This window comes from Macrobrachium nipponense, chromosome 13 (genome assembly GCF_015104395.2).
Source record: "Macrobrachium nipponense isolate FS-2020 chromosome 13, ASM1510439v2, whole genome shotgun sequence".
Classification (NCBI taxonomy): Eukaryota; Metazoa; Arthropoda; class Malacostraca; order Decapoda; family Palaemonidae; genus Macrobrachium; species Macrobrachium nipponense.
Genome location: NC_087206.1, coordinates 44,056,059 through 44,070,577, shown reverse-complemented (window position 1 = coordinate 44,070,577; position 14,519 = coordinate 44,056,059). Strand labels below are relative to the sequence as shown.

General features: G+C 41.7%; 1 protein-coding gene and 1 pseudogene across 3 annotated transcripts in view; one reads left to right on the top strand and one right to left on the bottom strand.

The window, feature by feature from the left end:
* Nucleotides 1-14,519, bottom strand: part of LOC135225769 (vacuolar protein sorting-associated protein 33B-like) — a 106,759-nt gene that overhangs the window by 54,712 nt on the left and 37,528 nt on the right. The gene's annotated exons all lie outside the window — the stretch shown is intronic.
* On the top strand, nucleotides 4,594-10,017 carry LOC135225534 (cytochrome c oxidase subunit 1-like; annotated as a pseudogene).

Here is a 14,519-nt window from a genome sequence, read left to right as displayed (position 1 = left end):
CTCTAACCGTGTTAGAGAGCATGATGACCGTTTCGCTGGCCTCACTCAGGCCCCTCAAGCGAACTCCCCTGTGGCAGGTACTGGTCTACTCCAGCTACCTCCTTATGAATCCCTACCAGCCTTCTCTATGGATAACCCTTGGAGGGTGGCAGCTTATGCCCCCTTCAAGGATGGCATGATTTCCATTCCGGAGTGTGGAACAAGAAGGATTGAGGACTTCGAGTTCTAAGCCCCCGGACTGACTCAGCCTTTCATAGGGTATGCTAGACTGACGGTGACAGCTCTCAATAGGGAAGATAAAATCTCTAGAGAGACTGTGCTTTATAGTAGGGATCACGCACAGAGGGAATGGGTTCACTGCCTGGAGGATTGGGATTGTACCAATACCAAACTCCAGGCATTCAAGAGCCCCTTCACTATCTTTGCCATGGAGGAGGAGGCTTCTCTTCCGTTCGCAACTAAGATAGTAGAAGCGACTCTCCAAGCAGTCCTTAAAGACGAGCCCATGCCACAATTGAGAGAGGCGGAATCAACGTCTCCGCTCTTTCCTTCCTTCGGAGAATTGTGGGAGAACCTGCCTGCCACTTTCTCAGTAGGTAAGCTGAAACCAGACTGTGCGATGGACCAGTTTGGCGAGAAGCTCCCGGGACTGCCTGATAGCCTTATTCAGGCAGAATTCGACGCCCGTACGAGATTTGGGAGATCACTTAACTCCCTTATCATCACGGAGATGGCTGCTCTTTCCTATGCGACTGAACCACTTTTTAAAATACTGGCTAAATCCCAGCTCCAGTCGGTTCAAGCTGATGCCTTCGACTTCTTTTCGGGTAGAAGGAATTGTCGAAAGCATGTATTGCAGGAGGCAACTATTAGGCACGAGCCTAATAGGCTTCTAGCTTCCAGCATGTGGGGTGCGGACCTCTTCCCAGAAGCTTCTGTGAATGAGGTGCATCACGAGGCTGCTAGGCTTAACCAGAGCCTTAGAGCCAGGTGGGGTATCTCTTCCAAAAGGAAGCAAGAGAGCGCCCCTGCTGCTGGTAAGAAATTGAAGAAAACTGGTAGGAGGTTCCAACCATACCAGAAACAGCAGCAACAACAGCACTTCGTCCAAGCTGTCCCAGTTACACAACAGGGGCAGCCTTCGACTTCTAAGCAGACACAACCCATTCTCCTGTTGTCTCCTCAGAACCAGCCCTCGACCTCATACACCGTCTCGCCAGCTTTCAACTCAATGTATGAAAGCCAAGCCTTCCCAACCTTCAACAGGTTTTCTCTAGGGGAAGCAGAGCGAGGGGGTCACTTTCGCCAACGAGGTATAGGAAGAGCTGCAAGAGGCAAGCACTTCAGAGGAGGGCGCGGAGGTCAACCCGCTCAACAACAGTGAGGCTCCCCAGGTAGGAGGGAGGCTGTTCCTCTTCCGTCACAGGTGGGGGTTCAGCAAATGGGCACAGAGCATCGTGTCCAAAGGATTGGGTTGGAGTTGGATCAAAGATCCTCCTCCAAACAAGTCATTCTATCAGATACCATCAAAGGAGTTGACAGATTATGCGGAGGAACTCCTTCAGAAAGGAGCTATTGCGAGAGTCAAGCATCTAAAATTTCAAGGTCGCTTGTTCAGCGTGCCAAAGAAAGGCTCAACAAAAAGAAGGGTAATCTTAGACTTGTCAAAGCTAAACTCTTTCATTCGTTGCGACAAGTTCAAAATGCTGACCATCTCACAGGTACGGACCTTACTTCCCCGTGGGGCCGTCACCACCTCTATCGATCTTACAGACGCATACTATCATATCCCTATAGCCAGACACTTCCGTCCATTCCTAGGCTTCAAACTAGGAAATCAGACGTTCTCCTTCAAAGTGATGCCCTTCGGTCTGAATGTAGCCCCCAGGGTATTCACAAAGATAGCAGAAGTGGTAGTTCAACAATTGAGAACACAAGGGATAATGGTAGTAGCGTACCTCAACGATTGGTTAATGGGCTGGGCGGGCAACTGTCAAGGAATGCCTCAAAGCCACAAAGAAGGTAGTGCAATTCCTGGAACATCTGGGGTTCCAGATAAACAAAACGAAATCCAGACTCACTCCGGAGTCTCGTTTTCAGTGGCTAGGAATCCAATGGGATTTATCCTCCCACAATCTGTCAATTCCGGTGGTCAAAAGGAAAGAAATAGCCAAGTCTGTGAGGCAATTTCTCAAAAGCAAACAAGCTTCAAGGAGAAACCAGGAAAGAATCCTAGGTTCCCTTCAGTTTGCCTCAGTGACGGACATCCTTCTGAAAGCAAGACTGAAAGATATAAATCGAGTTTGGCGGTCAAGAGCAAACGCCAAATCTCGGGACAAGTTGTCAGTGATCCCACAGATCCTTCGCAACCAGCTCCGTCCATGGACAAAGGTGAAGAATCTTGCCAAATTGTACCCCTTCAATATCCCCTTCCGGTGTTAACCATTCACACGGATGCCTCCCTGTCCGGTTGGGGGGGATATTCTCAATTCAAGCAAGTTCAGGGGACTTGGTCTGTTCAATTCCGCCAGCTCCACATAAACGTTCTGGAAGCAATGGCAGTATTTCTTACCCTGAAGAGACTCCTTCCCCCAAAGAAGTCTCATCTAAGACTAGTTTTGGACAGTGCAGTGGTAGTACATTGCATCAACAGAGGAGGGTCCCAAATCCAAACACGTGAATCATGTCATGATAGCCATCTTTGCTCTAGCAGACAAGCACAAATGGCAGCTATCTGCCACCCACTTGGCAGGGGTAAGAAATGTGATAGCGGACGCACTGTCCCGGTCAGTCCCTCTGGAGTCAGAATGGTCCCTAGACGACAGGTCATTCGAGTGGATATGCCAGAGAGTCCCAGGTCTCCAAGTAGATCTCTTCGCCTCACAAGCGAACCACAAGCTCCCTTGCTATGTGGCCCCCAACCTGGACCCTCTGGCTTATGCCACGGACGCTCTGTCGTTGGACTGGAATCAATGGAAGAAAATCTATGTATTTCCTCCAGTGAATCTTCTTTTGAAAGTTCTGAGCAAGCTGAGGACTTTCAAGGGACTAGTAGCTCTGATTGCTCCAGATTGGCCAAAAAGCAACTGGTATCCTCTGCTTCTGGAGTTGGGTCTCCGACCTCAATGGATTCCCAATCCCAAGCTGTCGCAACCAGTACAAATGAGGACTGTGTTCGCTTCCTCAGGAATTCTTCAGACCCTAACTTTATGGACTTCATGAAGTTTGCAGCTAAAAAAGATGCTAACATTGATCCACAAAACATCCTCTTTCTGGAATCAGATAAAAGGGAGTCAACTATTAGACAATATGACTCAGCTGTTAAAAAGTTAGCATCCTTCCTGAAAGAATCAAACACTACAACCATGACAGTTAACTTAGCTATATCCTTTTTCAGATCCTTGTTTGAAAAAGGCTTAGCAGCTAGCACCATTACTACTAATAAATCGGCTTTGAAGAAAATCTTTCAGTTGGGTTTCCAAATAGACTTAACAGAATCTTACTTTACGTCTATTCCCAAAGCCTGTGCTAGACTTAGACCTTCTCAAAGGCCTACTTCAGTTTCATGGTTCTTAAATGATGTCCTCAAACTAGCCTCAGATACTGACAACTCGTCTTGTACATTCATAATGCTACTTAGAAAGACGTTATTTTTGTTAAGCCTGGCTTCAGGAGCCAGAATTTCAGAACTGTCGGCTCTATCCAGAGATGCGGGTCATGTAGAATTTCTCCCCTCAGGAGAAGTTCTACTTTCTCCGGATCGCAGCTTTTTAGCTAAAAACGAGGATCCCCTTGCAAGGTGGGCCCCTTGGAAAGTCATCCCACTTCCGCAAGATCCTTCTCTTTGCCCAGTATCAACTTTAAGAGCCTTTCTATCTCTTACATCCTCTAGATCCTCAGGTCCTCTCTTTATGAGAGAAAAAGGTGGCACCTTATCAGTGAAAGGTATCAGGCAACAGATCCTTTACTTCATTAAACAAGCCAACCCTGAAATCATTTTCCCAAAAGCACATGATATCAGTGGAGGTAGCTACCTCAATTAATTATTTCCAACATATGAATTTTGAGGATCTTAAAAAGTATACTGGATGGAAATCACCGACAGTCTTTAAACGTCATTACCTGAAGTCCTTGGAATCTTTAAAATTTTCAGCAGTAGCAGCGGGAAACATAGTTTCTCCTGATGCTGCACAGTAGTTGTAGTATAAGATCCAGGTCTCCTTTCTACCTACCTCGTCCAACATGCCTCACCCTACTGCTATGCTCTTCGTGATACTCTAGCCTTAGCCGCTAAGATCTTATTGGTGGACTGCCCCTTATTTTTTTTTTTGCTAGGGGCACCCACATTGTATGCATATAATGTGCTTCAGTGTTTCTACCCTACCCTTTTATGCTAGGGTAGAACACAATGAGTTTGTATATTTTGTAAATAATAATTAATTTAGTGAATCATTATATACTGTTCTAATTACCATTATACTATTATGTGCTACCATTTTCTAGTATAAGCTAATTTTAAGTACTTTATGTTAATATGGTATAATTGACCTACCATTATTTAGTATAATCTAATTTTAAGTACTTTTTGTTAGTATGCTGTAATGAGTCTTGATTCACTTATATTATATATCAATCTTTTTACTATTTTGTTTCATTTTGTCCTTTTATTTCCATCTTGTCTGTTTCTCTGGTACTATTTCATAGGCCGACACGAGCTGAGCCCAGAAAAGGGATTTTGACGAAGGAAATAAACTATTTCTGGGTGATTGGCTCGTGTCGCCCTATGAAACCCACCCTGTTCTTTCTTTACCCACCCTGCAGGACAAGATGTACATCTATTAAGGATGACCGCTAGAGGCGCTGCTCTCCGCTTGGCGTCAGTAGTAGTAGTAGTAGCGGACGCATCACCCTTTAGTATCAGCTCTCTCAGGTGGGGGATTTTATGATGGAAGGTCTAAATGGTAAATGACTCGTGGTAGTGATCTCACTCGCCCCTATTTCCATACCGACACTTCTTTTATAGAGTGAGCGAGTCAGTTTAACTGACATTTTCTTGATTTTATTTTTTCTCTGGTAATTTTAGGATTATTTTACATAGAAATAATGAACTTAAGGATATTTCATAGGGCGACACGAGCCAATCACCCAGAAATAGATTTTTCCTTCGTCAAAATCCCTTTTTTGGGCCATCCAGAAGTCTATATTTTAATTCTACCAGCTTTCGGGATTATCTCTCACAATGTAAGAGAATCAGGTAAAAAAGAATCATTTGGCACCCTAGGAATAGTCTATGCCATAACAGCAATTGGAGTCCTAGGATTTGTCATTTGAGCACACCACATACAATGGTCCCCACGTATTCGCGGGGGATAGGTATCACACACCCCTGAAAATAGCTAGAACCCGCAAATAGTAGTTGAAACTCCTATAAAATATGCTTAAAACTGCCTATTTTGTTAGGTAAATCTCAAGAAAAACCCACTAAAAATATTTATACCTGGTTTTTTATTAGTTTTATCACAAAAAGAACATTTTATGATGAAATTGATTAAAAAACCAGGAATTTGAGGATATTTCTCATAGCAAAATACCGCGAATAGGTGAATTTTCCATGGATAATGGGGATGTGTTCCAGAGAGAAATCTGCGAATAGGCGTCTGCAAATCCGGAGTCTGCGAATACGGGGGGATTCACTGTATTTACCGAAAGAATAGACTTGGATACACGAGCATAGTACTTCACATTGACCTCAATGATCATTGCTGTGCCTGCAGGAATTAAAATTTTCAGGTGACTAGCCACCCTACACGTAACCCAATTCACCTACAGAGCTAATCTGAGCCCTAGGACTTATTTTCCTATTCGCCATAGGGGGTCACGGTCTTACAGGAGTAGTACGTAGTTTTAGCCAACTCATCTATTGATATCAACCTTCATGATACCTACATGCAGCCGCTCACTTCCACTATGTCCTATCTATATAAGCTGTACATATTTGGCATTTTCATGGGAATTGCCCACTGATTCCCATTATATTTACTACTGTACTATCATTACACCCTAAATGAATAAAAATCCACTTCACTACAATACTCAATGGAGTAAATTTAACCTTTCCACAACACTTCTTAGGCTTAAACGGTAAACCTTGACAACTCTGATTACCCAGATGCCTATATACCACATGAAACGTGGTATCTTACGTGGGATCATCAATCTCACTCATTGCCATTCTAGGATTTATTATAGTAGTGTGAGAAGCTCTTACATCTAAACGACCTGCCCTATTCTCTTTATTCATACCAACCTCTACCGAATGACAGCATAACTTACCCACAGCTGACCACAGTTACTATATAGAAATCTCACTAACAGCCAACTACAGTAGTACCTCGAGATACGAAAGGCTCAACTTACGAAAAATCCAAGTTACGAAAGCAAAGACGAAAAATTTTACTGCTCCACATACAAACACATACAAAAAGTTTTCAAGATACGAAAGGTTTCTGAAAGTCTAAGATTCGCCCCATAACAATTTTGAAACTCGCGCCGCACGCCGCCATCTTAGTTATCGTAGACTCGCCACCATCCTCCTGCTCTCCCATTGGTTCCTGATGCTAGCCAAGTCATGAGATCCTTCTCTCTGATTGGACAGCATCCCTCCCATCATGCATCTTCTATACGTACGTGTTGGCGTGCCTTAGCTCGGCCACTTCGCACCCGAAACTTTATCGTACGCATTCGGCATTCGTTCGCTCCAACGATTTCATTTAGTAACGTAAATTCGTTAGTGATTTCGTTGCAGTACATATTATTGTGTTGTGCGAAGACTGTATTATTACGTATTTGTGTAACTTTACGTAAATTAACGTAGTCATGGGTCCCAAGAAAGTTGAAATTCACGGAAAGAAGCGCATGCTGTCTCTGGAGACAAAGATGGAGATCATAAAGAAGTACGAAGCTGGTATGCGATTGAGTGTGATCGCAAAGGAATACAGCCGTAATCCGTCGACAATAGGCACCATCCTTAAACAGAAGGATGCCATCAAAGCAACTACACCATCGAAGGGCATCACTATTTTGTCCAGCAAGAGGAGCCATGTGCACGACGAGATGGAACGGCTGCTCCTCGTCTGGATAAAAGACAAAGAAATCGCTGGCGATACAGTAACGGAGACGGCAATCGCTCACAAGGCCAGTGCTATTTTCGGCGATTTGATTGCGCAGGCGGAAGACGACGGAGGGGAAGGGACTTCAACGCAAACCCCAGAGTTCAAGGTTTCGCATGGCTGGTTCGAGAAATTCCGTAAACGGACTGGCATCCATTCGGTGGTGCGTCATGGGGAGGCTGCCAGCTCGGACACGAAAGCGGCTGAAACATTTAAGGTGACTTTCGACGAGATGATGACCAAGAAAGGCTACAGTTCTCAGCAGGTTTTCAACTGTGATGAGACTGGCCTTTTTTGGAAAAAAATGCCTCGTCGGACGTACATCACGGAGGAAGAGAAGAAGCTACCCGGGCATAAGCCTATGAAAGACAGGCTTACGCTCGCACTTTGTTCGAACGCCAGTGGGGATTGCAAGGTGAAGCCCCTACTGGTGTATCACTCCGAGACTCCTCGAGCCTTCAAGGCCCACAAAGTGTTGAAGGAGAAGCTTCCAGTGATGTGGAGGGCTAATGCAAAAGCCTGGGTAACGAAGCTTTTGTTCACCGAGTGGGTAAATCTGTGTTTCGGCCCGACTGTGAAGAGTTTTTTGCAAGAGAAGCGCCTCCCCCTGAAATGTCTGCTGGTGTTGGACAATGCCCCTCCCCACCCTCCTGGCCTCGAGGAAGATATCCTAGCGGAGTATTCCTTCGTTAAGATTCTTTTTCTTCCGCCCAACACCACCCCTCTCCTCCAGCCCATGGACCAGCAAGTGATAGCGAACTTTAAGAAGCTGTACACGAAACATCTTTTCAAAAGATGTTTCGACATCACCGATACCACAAACCTCACCTTGCGTGAATTTTGGAAGGAGCATTTTGACATCGTCATATGCATCCGACTCATCGACCAAGCATGGCAGGAGGTTTCGAGGCGAACCTTGAATTCCTCGTGGAGGAAACTCTGGCCTGATGCCGTATCCGACCGAGACTTCGAGGGATTCGACGTGGGCGAAGCTGGTGCTGCTGAGTCCGAAACAGTTGACGATCCCGAAACTGTTTTGGAACCAGATCTTGACGAGATCGTTGCACTCGGCAAGTCCATGGGGCTGGTTGTCGACGAGGACGACATCAACGACCTTCTCGAGGAGCACCAAGAGGAGCTTACGACGGATGACCTGAAGGAGTTGGAGGCCATGCAACATAACGTCGTTCAAGAGGAGTTCTCCAGCAGCGGCGATGAAGAGGAGGAGCCTATGACAACGGCAGAAATTAAGGAGGTCTTAGCCGCTTTTCATAAAGTGCAATCGTTCATAGAAAAAAAAAGACACCCGAAAGGCTCACACAGGTCGTATGCTTGCGCAGTTCGATGACGTTTGCCTGAGTCGTTTCAGGAACATTGTCAAAAGCAGGCAGAAGCAATCTTCCTTGGATAGTTATTTTTTAAAGAGGCCTTCAGCATTAGCAGGAGTAAGTAAAAAGGAAGAACCAGGTGATAAAAAACAGAAAGTTGAAAGCAAAAAGGAAGAACCAAGTGATGAAAAACAGAACGTTGAAAGTGGTGATGAAGTTGAAATTCTGTGTAAAAAAAAAAAAAAAAAAAGCCTACATAAAAGTAAAAAAAAAAAAGTTAAAAAAAAAAAAAAAAAAAAAAAATAAAAAAAAAAAAAAAAAAAAGAAAAAAAAAAAAAATACGTTAATTTTTAGATTTTTGAAAGTTAAGTGTTACAGTTTTGTCAATGTTTTTCGTAAATTTTATTTTTATAGTTTTCCTTAAATTTTTTATGTGTTTTCGTAAAGTTAAGTGTACGTACGTATGTACGTTATCTGCCGTTTGTCCTCCTCCTCCTCCTCCTCTGCCGCCACTTTCGGAGATAGCCTCACTCGAAAGGTAAGCTTCGACATTTTACGTTACAGTAATAATATTTCTTGTACACTAATTATACACTTTATTTACAGGTTTGGATTTTTATTCTTAATTTAGGTATTGAATGGTCCAAATTGTTGTAGTATTTCATTGTTTATAGGTCAATTTAGCTTTATTATGAAATTTAATGAGGTGTTTTTGGAGGGCTTGGAACGGATTAGCCATTTTACATGTAAAATGTGTCCCAAGATACGAAAAACTCCTTATACGAAGGCCGCCTCGGAACGGATTAATTTCGTATCTCGAGGTACATACTACTGTATCTAAAATGGCAGACCATTGCATAAGATTTAAGCTTCTAATAGGAAACCAAGTTTCTTTTAGAAACAACGGCAACATGAAATGCCCTAAACCTACAAGACGCAGCATCACCCCTAATAAAACAACCAATCTTCTTCCATGACCACACAATATTAGTTTTGATTCTAATTACCACTCTAGTAGGATTTATACTCATCCTTATTTTTCAACTCACTTAGAAATCGAATCTTATTAGAACGCCAAACCATTGAAACAATCTTGACAATTCTACCAGCCATTATCTTAATCTTCATTGCCCTCCCATTTCTACTTGATGAAGTGAATATATCCAAGAATAACTCTTAAAGCTATAAGCCAACAATGACTCTGATGCTACAAATACTCAGACTTTATACAAATTAGATTTGACTCGTACAAAGTATCAACACAAGATATTTCAGAGAGAGAATTTCGACTACTAGAAGCCGACAACCAAACAATCCTACCAATGAATACCCAACTTCGAGCACTAATTAGAGAAGGAGACATAATTCACTCATGAACAGTCCCAGCCATAGGAGTAAAAGCAGACACAATTCCAGGTCAACTAAATCAAATTAGAGTCCAAATCAACCACCAGGATTATTCTATGGGCAATGCTCAGAAATCTGTAGGGCAAACAACAGATTTATACCAATTGTTGTAGAAAGAATTTCTATTGAATCCTTTTTAGACTGAATTTCACCTAACAATAACTCATTAGATGATTGAAAGCGAGTGTTAGTCTTTTAAACTTAGCATAGTAGTTATGCCTACTTCTCATGATTAAAATGATAAAATGAGTTAAAACATAACACAAGCTTGTCAAGCTTAAATTATTACAAAGCAATATTTTAAAACCCCTATTATGACTCAACCTTTATATATTCTTTGCGGTGATATTAGCCCTAATTATTGTTTCAAGATACTTGATTAAAACCCCAATTAAAGTGGACTCTAATGTGACAGCCACAAAAAGAGAACAAGCCAACTGAAAATGATAAACTTATTCTTAAGATTTGACCCAATTTCAAGAATTAACCACATAGCTTTAAACTGAGCATCCACAATACTCAGACTTATATTCATCCCATATCCATTTTGAGCTCAAGAATTTAAAACCCTCTTAGGCCCAACCAACCCTGGAGGAACTACAGTGTTCCCCCTGTATTTGTGGGGGATGAGTACCAGACCCCCCCAGGAATAGCTAGAACCCACAAATAGTTGTAACCCCTATAACAATGCTTAAAACTGCCTATTTTGTTAGGTAAAACCCAAGAAAAACCCACAAAAAATTTTTACACCTGGTTATTTTAATAGTTTTATCACAAAAAATCCATTTTATGATGAAATTGATAAAAAAAACCAGGAATTTGTGGATATTTCTCATAAAAAGTACCGCAAATAGGTGAATTTTTCATGAATAATGGGGGTATATGTTCCAGAGTGAAATCCGCGAATCCGGAGTCCGTGAATACGGGGTGTCAACTGTATTATATTTGTCTCACTACTTAAATTTATCGCATTTAATAATTCTCAGGTCTTATACCCTATATTTTTACCACTATGAATAGCATTTATACTATTCAGGTGAATCAATCGAACACATATATTTGCCCATCTAGTACCAGCCAGAATCCGAGGCCCACTAAATATGACAAAGTGAAACTGATGAAATAGCCTCCTCCCTTGCGAGAAGCAAATTAATTCCCAAGGAAGAGGGGGGGCGACATTACACATTAAATCAGCCTGAGGGCCTCCTGATACTTCCAACAACAAATCGATGGAAGAAAAGGAAGGAGATACAGGTACAACATGGGGTGTGACTGCGGAAGAAGACGAAGCATCAGGGCGAGGCAATGGAAACCCTTCTCACAAAGGAAGGGTCGAAACTCTACGATGCTCCCTCTTACTATAAGACAACTTCCACTGCACTCTAGGGCATGCACGACATTCCGGTCAGGGATTCGTTATGGTACAAACATTAACATGACACCTACTGCATGTGGAGTGTGAGTCTGTAGCTGAAGAAGCCAGGAAACGAGAACATGGGAAACCTTGAGTTCCCGGGCACATACGTTGGTGAGGCCGAGAAGAAGCAGAGGAAGTCATATTAACACAAGCACACACACACACAGGCAATCAAAATAGTGAAAACGGGCAAACAACCTGGTAAAAGGCCGAGAGAGGGCAACCGCGACTCACCCAGGCGGTTAAGAAAAAGACTAAACACGGTAGTGTGGGTGCCCCGTCTTTGACCAGTTTTCACCTGATATACACACACGTCGCCAGATCTCACAAGATTCCTTGCTTTTACACGTTCGAAAATTATCCTGTTGTTAAGACCGAATGTTTGTTCGCATATGAACAATGAAACAATTAGAAATGTAATTTGCCCAAGAAGTTTAGCGATCTACCTAGCAGCTGACATAATTACAGGACACCTTTTAATCACTCTCATAGGAAACACAGACCCCTCCCCCCCAAGGCCACACAGCAGTATCCATACTAGTATTAGCTCAAGTTCTACTTTTAATCCTAAAAGCAGCTGTCACTGTAATTCAATCTTATGTATTTGCTGCTCTCAGAACTCTTTTATGCTAAATAAATAAACTATACTAATGCCAAAACATGGACATCATGCCTACCACTTAGTAGACATCAGACCACGACCCTCACTGGATCCAACAGAGCTATAATACTTACAAATGGACTTGTAAAATTAATTCACCAGTTAAACGTAGACCTTAGGAATCACAGCAACCTTTCTAACAATAATTCAATGATGACGAGATATCACGCAAGAAGGGACCTAACAAGGCCTTCATACATCAAAAGTAGTTAATGGTCTTAGCTGAGGAATAATCTTATTTATTGCATCAGAAATACTTTTCTTCTTCTCATTCTTCTGAGCATTCTTTCATAGATGACTGCAAATCTCCAACAGTAGAACTAGGAACATGCTGACCCCCAGCATGAATGAACACCTTTAACTCACTACAAATTCCCCTACTGAATGCAGCAATTCTACTAGCTTCTGGTACTACAGTGACCCGAGCACACCATGCACTACTAGCGTCTAACCACACACAAGCACTTCAAAGGCTTACCCTAACAGTTGCCTTAGGGATATACTTTACAGCCCTTCAAGCCATAGCATACTACAAAGCACCATTTATAATTACCAACTCAATACAGCGAACCCCCTGTATTCGCAGACTCCGGATTCACGGCTTCATGTATTCAAGGATTTCTCTCTGGTACATATACCCCCATTATTCGTGGAAAATTCCCCTATTCACGGTATTTTGTTATGAGAAATATCCACAAATTCCTGGTCTTTTAATCAGTTCCATCATAAACTACACTTTTTGTTATGAAACTATTAAAAAAACCAGGTATAAACATTTTTAGTGGGTTTTCTTGAGTTTTACTTAACAAAATAGGCAGTTTTAAGCATTTTTATAGGGGTTTCAACTATTCGTGGGTACCAATCCCCTGCGAATATGGGGGGAACACTGTTTACGGATCAACATTCTTTGTAGCTACTGGATTCCATGCACTTCATGTGATTATCGGATCATGCTTTCTATTGGTATGTATCACTCTACCGACTATATATAGTATGCCATTTCTTATCGGGTCACCACTTTGGATTCGAAGCAGCTGCCTGATACTGATACTTCATAGATGTAGCATGACTATTCCTATATCTCTCAATCTACTAATAGCGAGGATAACTTCAATGACTATCTAGTATAAATAGTACCATTGATTTCCAATCAATTAGTCTGGTATTTCCAGGATAATCAGTGCTAATTACAAAAACTTTTATCATTATTATCCTAATCATCGCAACAGCAGTAATAATTATCTCCACACTTCTAGCGAAAAAAACCATTGCAGACCTAGAAAAAATTCCCATTTGAGTGTGGATTTGACCCCAACGGATACGCCTGACTACAATTTTCCCTGCGATTCTTCTTAATTGCTATCATCTTCCTAATTTTTGACGTAGAAATTACACTACTACTCCCACTTACTACTGTTATCACTCTAGCCAAAGTAAAAACATGAACAATTACAGGGCTGTTTTTTCTTATTATTCTACTCTAAGGACTCTACCACGAATGAACACAGGGAGCCTTAGAATGATCAGAGTAAAGAGATCATAGTCAACTATGACATTTGATCTGCATTCACAAGGTGCTCCAAGGAGCTGATCTTTGTTAGAAAGTGAACGTCACACCCAGTTTCGACCTGGGCCTTGGTAATATTATCTCCAACTGATTAGTTAAAACCAAATATAGGTATACCACTGTTAATGGTACCATTGAACTCAGGTTCTAACTAAAGGAACAGCAATAAGGAGCAGAAACTTCTAACTTGAATCTCAGGCAGTTTAATTCAGTCTTTATTTCTGTTTTTATAGTGTAATAAACATGTTACTTTTCATTGTAAAACTAATGGTATGAGTCCTTTTTAAAACACCTAAGGACAAATATGCACCCTTTACAGCTTCAATATAATGCTCAAAACTCTAATCTTCATAAGCTTAAGTAATTAACAATAAACCCACCAACCACACTAGCAAAATAACTAAGTAACTCTTAATCCTATTTTCCTGAATCACTTGAAAGTAACCAGATCGCATAAGAGTACTATAAATGCCCTGCCCCCAGTAATACTTGGACCAACCACCACCTCCTAATTGAGTATAAACAAACCAGCCTCTTAAAACCTTTCACCTAACCCCAATAGTCGATAATAATGGTATAAACCATATATGTAGATCCAGAAAAAACAACAATAGGATAAAATCTCAATGATTTAAGCTTTTAGTTTTCTACTATTAAATTTAACACATACCCAATAAAACCACCAATCAGACTAAAACCCAAAGCAAGTAGCTTCATTGACAAAGTTAAACAAATTATAGTAGGAGAGGGAAACACAAGCCATGAAACAGCAGAACCTCCTACTGCAGCACCAATACTCAGACCCAGTAATAGGTCAGGTCATTAAAATGCCAGAATCTCTTACAAACTGAACTTAAATTATATAATCACCCCTAAGCCTGTAATACACAAGACGAAACCTATAACAAACAGTGAGGCCAGTAGCTAAAGCTAACAATAAAAAACAAACTTCATTAAGAGGATTAAAAAA